This window comes from Brassica napus, unplaced genomic scaffold (assembly GCF_020379485.1).
Source record: "Brassica napus cultivar Da-Ae unplaced genomic scaffold, Da-Ae ScsIHWf_2941;HRSCAF=3726, whole genome shotgun sequence".
NCBI classification, from domain to species: domain Eukaryota; kingdom Viridiplantae; phylum Streptophyta; class Magnoliopsida; order Brassicales; family Brassicaceae; genus Brassica; species Brassica napus.
Genome location: NW_026016188.1, coordinates 46,403 through 54,200, shown reverse-complemented (window position 1 = coordinate 54,200; position 7,798 = coordinate 46,403). Strand labels below are relative to the sequence as shown.

Genomic DNA, 7,798 nt, shown 5'->3' with positions numbered 1-7,798 from the left:
TTATAACTAGCCATGCGCTTGAAGATTTCTGTATGTAGCTTTGGTTCCAATTTTCACTAGCTGAGATGAAAGCTGAGAATGAGTAATATTTGGGTCCTATCTTCTTAAGATTAGCTTTTAATCTATCTTAGGAGAGAAAATAGTCTTTAGCCTATTTAGAAAAGCCCAAAATTATTGGCGATTTAGTTAAGCCCATATATATAGCTAGGGGATATTAATTAGATATTTAGTTTAAACTTGCGCAAGATTGTAAACTAATACAAATTTAATAACTTTCCTTATTATTCACACGGTAAACTTGCGCCGGTTGATATCATATTTATTACATTACTTGCGCAAGTTAAAAATCATATCCTATGCAAATCATTTTGACAATACACATTTATATCTTTTTTAAACGATTTCATTATTTATTGGGGGTATTATATGAGAAATAAATCGACTTTATATATATAGGAGACACATAAGGTCTTAAAATACAAACATTCTGCTCTTACAAGAAACAATGGCAATGGTGCGAAATCTTGATCATAGCTATTGGTTGGTGAGTCAGTTTCTTACACAGTTAGAGAGTCTGTCACTTTTGTTATACTTGTTCCTGATTGACGCTTGTTTTTGTTATGTAGATGTGGGGCCAAATAGTTAACTTCGGTCTTCTGGAAAACAAAATAATAAAAGGAAAGGATAACATGAGGCTCTTGATTGAGTTGCGTGACCCAAAGTAAGATTAAGTCGTTTATCTTTTCCTAATTTGCTAGCTAACATCTATAATCTGTATTTTAACTTAAGTTTATATTATACAGTAATGTGATGTGTACTATGTGGGGTTGTTATGCTAAACAAGTATACGATTACAGTATGAGTAAACATGTCCACGATGATTTTTGGTTATCAGGTTCTGTTCTGTTAAAGAGTGGAAAGGTATATAATGTTGTTTTATATTTGTGTCAAATTATTACTCGATAACATATAAATAAGATGAAAATAATTTGTAGGTGCTTACTCCATATCTAGCGGGTATAATTCAACTCAATTTTGCTCAACCCAACACTTGAATTTATTGAGGAGTTCAAAGCAAGGTACGTCTCCAGCTTCTTACGTTCCAGACCCATTGAGGAGTTCCCTACATCTAGATCTTTTTTAATTTGTGAACGTCATTTTTAACTGAAACGTTTTAAACGTTTTGAATTTTCTTATGCCCGCACAGGATGCGGACCGGTCACCTAGTCTATACAATTAAAACATGATCCTTGTTTTCAGATTTCCTTTACACTACCTTGGAATATTATTTTGGTGCCACTGTATTTTAGTGAAAGTTTTGGTCTTCATTAAGGGTATTTTCGTCACGTGTAAACTGGTTCAGTTATATCATTCTTTCTTTACCATTAAGCTAACGACTAGACATTATTATAATTGTTATACACTGACTTTGCAACATTCTATTGTCTTCCTATCTATATTATTAAAAGAGAAATACAAAATAGAATGCCCTTAGTTTTACCATTTATTTAAACTAGAATGCCATTGCCATATTTATTGAACCTATTTTTAAATATGCTTGTTTTTTTCTAATTTAAATATTAGATTTAATCATATAATGTCTTTCATAATTTAAATAATAGATTTCATTTATCGAATCTTAACCAAAGTAGATTTCTCTATAGGTTTCCTATATATTTTGTATTAAAATATTAATATTTTTCAATATTTAGTAATAAATAATAACGTGAAGAGACCAATATCATAATCCATTTATATAATATAGAAATAAAATATAATTTCATATATCATAAATTATTGGTATAATGTTTTCATATATATGTATGTCAAATTAATAAATGATTAAAATAACAAAATATAATTATTCAAAGAAATAAATAATTTTTATGTATTAAAATGTTATATTAACAATTAGTTAATACATTTAAATTTACAAATATATATTATACTAATTTAGCACAAAACACATCTTTATATTAAAACAAATATTCAAATGGTCATAGGTCAAGCTCTAGAAATAAACAATAACAAACACATGATAATTTTTATATAACAACTTTATTTAATAGAAATTATAATTCCAAATTTTTTATGTTCGTGAATCTAGAAATTTAGTTTATTTGTTTTTAAGGGGTGCCAAAATTATGGAATTAGAAAGAATTATGACCCAACCTTATAATGTTTTAGTTAGGATAATTGAAATTTAAATCAGAATATTTTATTAAAGTTTTCATTTTAATTTTGTTATAACTGCATATTTAGTTTTTTATTTAATTTATGAATAGAAGGTGCCATTTTATTTTGTTATATATTTGTATTTGTGAAAAATAATTTAAAACATATACTACAAAGCTTTATGAAGTAGGAGAAACAAGTATATAACTTTAAAAATCATGAAGTTATCTGCAGAAATGGAAGAAGAATACCATACATGTTGACCATAACATTATTTGTTCGAAAAACCACGTTTGAAAATATGGTTAGTGTTAAAAATATTTACCATTAATGATGTATAAATAAGATTTTATGTATGTAAAATTGAAAACAAGCATCCTTTATGTATATATTAAGTTACCTACACTTGACTATACATATCATTATCATTGTTTGCTTTCTATTATCAGTAATTCATTACACAATGGTGGATAAATTTGCATGTGGTGCTGGAGTTTTCTTTTCTACTTTGTTATATGTTGATTTCGTACCTCCGGTTTGGTTATTTAAATCAGCGGTTGCTTCTACATAGTTTTTAGTTATTGTTGTCAAAAAATATCTTATATAAATAAAAAATTTAAAAACTAATATAATCTATAAAAAAAAATTGGATTTTTGGTTTAAATGGGTTCGAGATTCAATAGAGATCGATCAAAAGGGGGATTATATAAGATGGGTTGCCTATTTTAATTTCCCTAACAAAACATCTGATACATTTTTACTAGATTCACAACGTAAAATATTCCGCCCTTTTAAAGCGCAAATCAAAATCTAGTTTACATTAAAAATTTAGACTAGTGTGCTCCGTTCGAGATCTTTGAAATCAAAATGATCTGAAAACTAAACAGTCAATATGTGTAAACATCCATGATACTGCATGTTATCTGATTACTGTTGGATTATATTGTTTTTTCATTTTGATTGCTTTATTCTCAATGTTTCTCTTCTCCCACATAGTTTAGCATTATCTCACACGATCTAAATGCAGACGATCAAGATGATAAGTGTAAATATTCCAGTTGTGGTATATGAAAAAGTTTTAAAAGAATTTATTTGACTACTTATTTCTCTAAAGTGCACTTATTTTATTGGTAACACATCCAAAAAGAATTCCAGATTTAAGCGTGCTTGATTTGAAGTAGTAGATGAATGGATGACATATCCGAAAGTTATTCGTGGTATCGTGTGAGTGAGAACAAAGCATGGAAAAATATCATGTGGTGATTGCACCACTCGTTGATAAATTAATGCACCACCCATCGAAAGAAATGGGGCCCACAAATCGAGTGATACAGGCATGGAAGATCCATTAGCCGTGGGCGGTCGGGCCACTACAATAAATTAAACCACAAGAGTGGTTAGTCGATAAGTAGTTACAACTAAATTTCATTTATAACCATATTCTTATCTAAATTAAAGAGTTTTATGCATCATACAAGTTATAATCATAAGAATAAACCGGAAAGAGATAGATATAAAAATGAAGAAAATATAGAAAGGTCTGAGACGATTCCAAAGAGCTCCAGGGGAAACAATTTGGAATTAATTTCTTGGATAAGCTGGATAGAGTCAAATGATTGAGTTGAATTTTGATGGTAAGTCCTTCTACCACCAGTGCATATGGGACAAACAATTGAACATTAAAAGATAGTCGTTAAATTGGGTTGATCATGAAGATCCAACCCATACCCGCTGACTGAAGATCCACCTGACACTCCACATGTGAAAAAGGGTTATATAAAAGAGTTAGAGCAACCTTTTACTGAAGAGATGCTAAAATTTGGGCAGATTGCCACTTTCGATCGTCTTGGTTTAGCTCAAATGATCGTTTGAAAAGCTGACTAGAACATGTTATTGAAGATTTTCGATGGCCATAGGTTCCAGTGATTAGGACTCATGATTTGATGCCCAAGGGAGAAAGTGTTGTAGAATGGAGAAGTTAAAGAGTTATGCTGCCACATAAAGAAAATGCCATGTTTCATTCTCATCCTTCAAAGGTAGAAACTCCAAACCTCTTTCGTAAAGGGACAGAGAAAGAGTAGATGGTGAATAGATTCGATAGTCACATCGCCATCAAGTAAGAGTAACTGATGATATCCGAATATGAATTGTTACCCCACATGTTGCGATTTTTAAGCACTCTCATGTTGAACATCTTTAGGTTTGGAGAAATTTCAGGGTTCATACAAGCGAGTTCCAGTTTAAATTGGAAGTCTGATCCACGATGTGGGTATTGTTCAGGGATATATCATTGTCTTATGGGTTGACCAAGGTATAAGTTCTTATTAAGAGTTTTATATTATGTTTCAAGTCTGTTTTAGAGTCATTGCAGGTTTAAGTATGATTTGAGTACTTTAAAGATTCTGGAGCTATCTAAAGCATCAAGAGAATTGGAGCTGAAAAGCTAAAGTCAGAGTCGAATATTGAGGATCGACACCACCCGTGGTTTCGGTCAACACCCATTGATCAAGGAAACCGACTCGTGATAAATGAAGTTTCAAGATTTGCAAATTTTGCCCAGAAGTTTTTACTATTTACAAAAGTGTCCAAGTCATTTAGACACATATTATGTTTTCTTAAGCCACTATTTAGGGTAAGCTTTATTTTATATTTGGAGAGAAAGTTGATACACTATTTAGGCTATGTTTTATTCTTAAGCCACTATTTAGGGTAAGCTTTATTTTAGATTTGAAGAGAAAGTTGATATGCTCAAGTTTACCCTTTGAACTACTCTGCAATTTCAGAGTGCGATGTAAAACCTAGGGATCGAATCCACAGAGACTCAATTATTCACGCAATAAAAGAAATTGATGCCCCCTCCACTAGTTCCAGCGATCCTAAAATCTAACCTATACTAAAAGGAAGATATACTCATCAGCCAAGCCATCCACGTAGTCAAAATATTCAGCCTATCAGACATTACGTTTTTGCCACGTCACAAGGCGTCCAGTTACAATTGGGCTTAACCTAATCGAAGTGGCCCACTCCCAGTCAAACCCAGCTCCTGGTCCATCTTCGGTGAAAAGGATCGCCGACACTTCATCTTCAATTTCATCGTATACGATTCAGTCTCTTGATTCTCTTCTACAACACCTTTGTCTGCGACGTAAGATTTCAGAGTGATTAGTCGGAGTCATGTAAAACCAGGACAACGGTTCAGAGGTTACGGCCATCCAACAACAAAACTGTGAGACTCCAAAGGAACCACAATCTCAAAAAGAGGAGTTTCCTCCGGCACCCTCTGATCACCAGAGCATCTTGGTTTCTCTATCGTCCAGATCAGTGTGGAAAGGAACGGTGTGTGAGAGGTCTCATCTCTTCCGGATAAAATACTATGGTAGTTTCAATAAATCCTTGGGACTGTTCTTGAGAGATCATTTGTTCGATCAGGTAAGTTTTACAGTTTGACTTCTCTATTTCAGCTTACATAATAATATGGTAACCCAAATATATGCTCGAATCGCAGGGATACAGGTGTCGTTCATGTGAGATGCCATCAGAAGCTCACGTTCACTGTACACTCATCGACAAGGCAGCCTTACGATATCTGTCAAGAAGCTTCAAGATTATCTCTTACCTGGTGAAAAGGAGGGGAAAATTTGGATGTGGCATAGATGCCTGAGATGCCCTCGACCTGACAGTTTCCTCCTGCGACTCTACGAGTGGTGATGTCTGATGCTGCATGGGGATTATCTTTTGGGAAGTTTCTGGAGCTCAGTTTCTCAAATCACGCAGCTGCCAGTAGAGTAGCATGTTGTGGCCATTCTCTCCATAGAGACTGTCTTCGCTTCTACGGGTACTTCTCTTGGCTAAATTGTTGAAACGTGTCTGATTAAAAATTCTATATGTTTCCTTTGCTCTAACAAGTTGTGTCCATGCAGATTTGGGAACATGGTTGCTTGCTTCCGTTACGCTACTATAGATGTGAATTCTGTCTACCTTCCACCATCAGTTCTTAGTTTCAACTATGATAATCAGGACTGGATACAGAGAGAGACAGATGAGGTTAGATATCTGTGATTTTACTGGGATGCAGTTTTGAAATCTCACACATTTTAACTGACTTCTCTTCATTTTTATTATTCAGGTGGTAGAGAGAGCGGAGCTTCTGTTTTCTGAATTATTAAATGCTATTAGTCAAATTGCAGCAAAAGGTTTATGCGTCGAAACTGCTGCGAGAGAGAAAGCAGAGTTTGAGGTAATAATTTATGTATTAAAGATCAAATTGATTCTCTTAAAACCAATATACTACAATTATTATTTTAAGACCAGTGGTTTTGTTTTGTAACGTTCTGACATTTCTTTCAGGATAATATTCAAAAGATGATATTGCAAAGGGAGGTGAAGGAAGGCCAACCTCAAGTGGATTTCTTGAGCTGTACCGGCTTCGCAGGCAGCTCATTTCTCAGTCATATATGTGGGATCACCGCTTGATTAATGCATCAAGTTTATCTAAGATTGAGAGTAGTGATGAAAATGAGAAAGTACCCTTGGCTAAGAGCCAGACCCTCCCCGAGATGAATGCTGGGACTAACTCTCTTCTTTCTGGCTCAGAGGTTGATCAGAATCCTGATGGTGGTTCTACTGATGACACTAAGGTTCAGAAGGAAGCGGATACGAATTTAGATTTGAATCCGGAAAAGAAGATGGTGGAGAAGTCTCTCCCAGCAAGACCTTACCTGATAGTTCTGAACCTCTAGAAAGTAAACTCGATGTTCGCAGGACAGTCAGTCGATGGCGAGATAGTTATGAAAAATCTATCAGCTACTCTTGATGCAGCATGGATAGGCGAGCGTCAGACATCAGGGGAGATTCCAACCAATACTAAGATCTTGCTTCCTCCTTCAAACTTTTCAACTTTCCCTCCAATAGATCTCCCAGAACAGCAAAACGAATTCAAGGTGGCGTATCCAGTTTCACCTGCTCTACCGAGTAAAGATTATGAGAGCTCAGAATATTCTGTAAGCTGGTTAGGTGTGCCATTCCTCAATTTCTACCGCTCCATCAACAAGAATTTTCTCCTTAGCTCTCAGAAGCTCGATACATTTGGAGAGCATAGCCTGTCTATATTTCATCTTTTAGAGAGGCAGAGCTTCAAGGTGGACGAAGGCTACTTCTTCCCGTAGCATCAATGATATTTTGTTCCGGTGTATGATGATGAACTCACAAGTATGATCGCATACGCCTTGACGTCACCTGAGTATCAACGCCAAATATCTCTAGAAGGGGAATCTCGATATAAGACTCAAACCCCTCTTAAACCTCCATTAATGGGTTCGTTTCGCATCCCTCTCTCTGGTCTGCGAAGTTTTTTTCAGAGTGATTTAAATGCCCAAAGCAACAATATGAGGTACACCAACAAAAATAGAAGACTGAAGATTAAGGAATTAGAGTTGCGATGAAAAGAAAATTAGAAGCCAGCCTCCTATTTGGTACATTCTATTACATTTATGCAAAAAGCTGCACTGGTGTCAATGCAACAGTCGCGCTTCTCTACTATTTGGTACATTCCATTACATTAATGCAGAAAGCTGCACTGGTGTCAATGCCTCACAGAGATTCCACTACACCACGGCTGGAATAA

The 7,798-nt window shown here is 34.6% G+C and overlaps 1 pseudogene; it reads left to right on the top strand.

Annotated features, from left to right (window-relative positions):
* Positions 1–505: 505 nt before the first annotated feature.
* Positions 506–7,798, top strand: LOC106350265 (annotated as a pseudogene).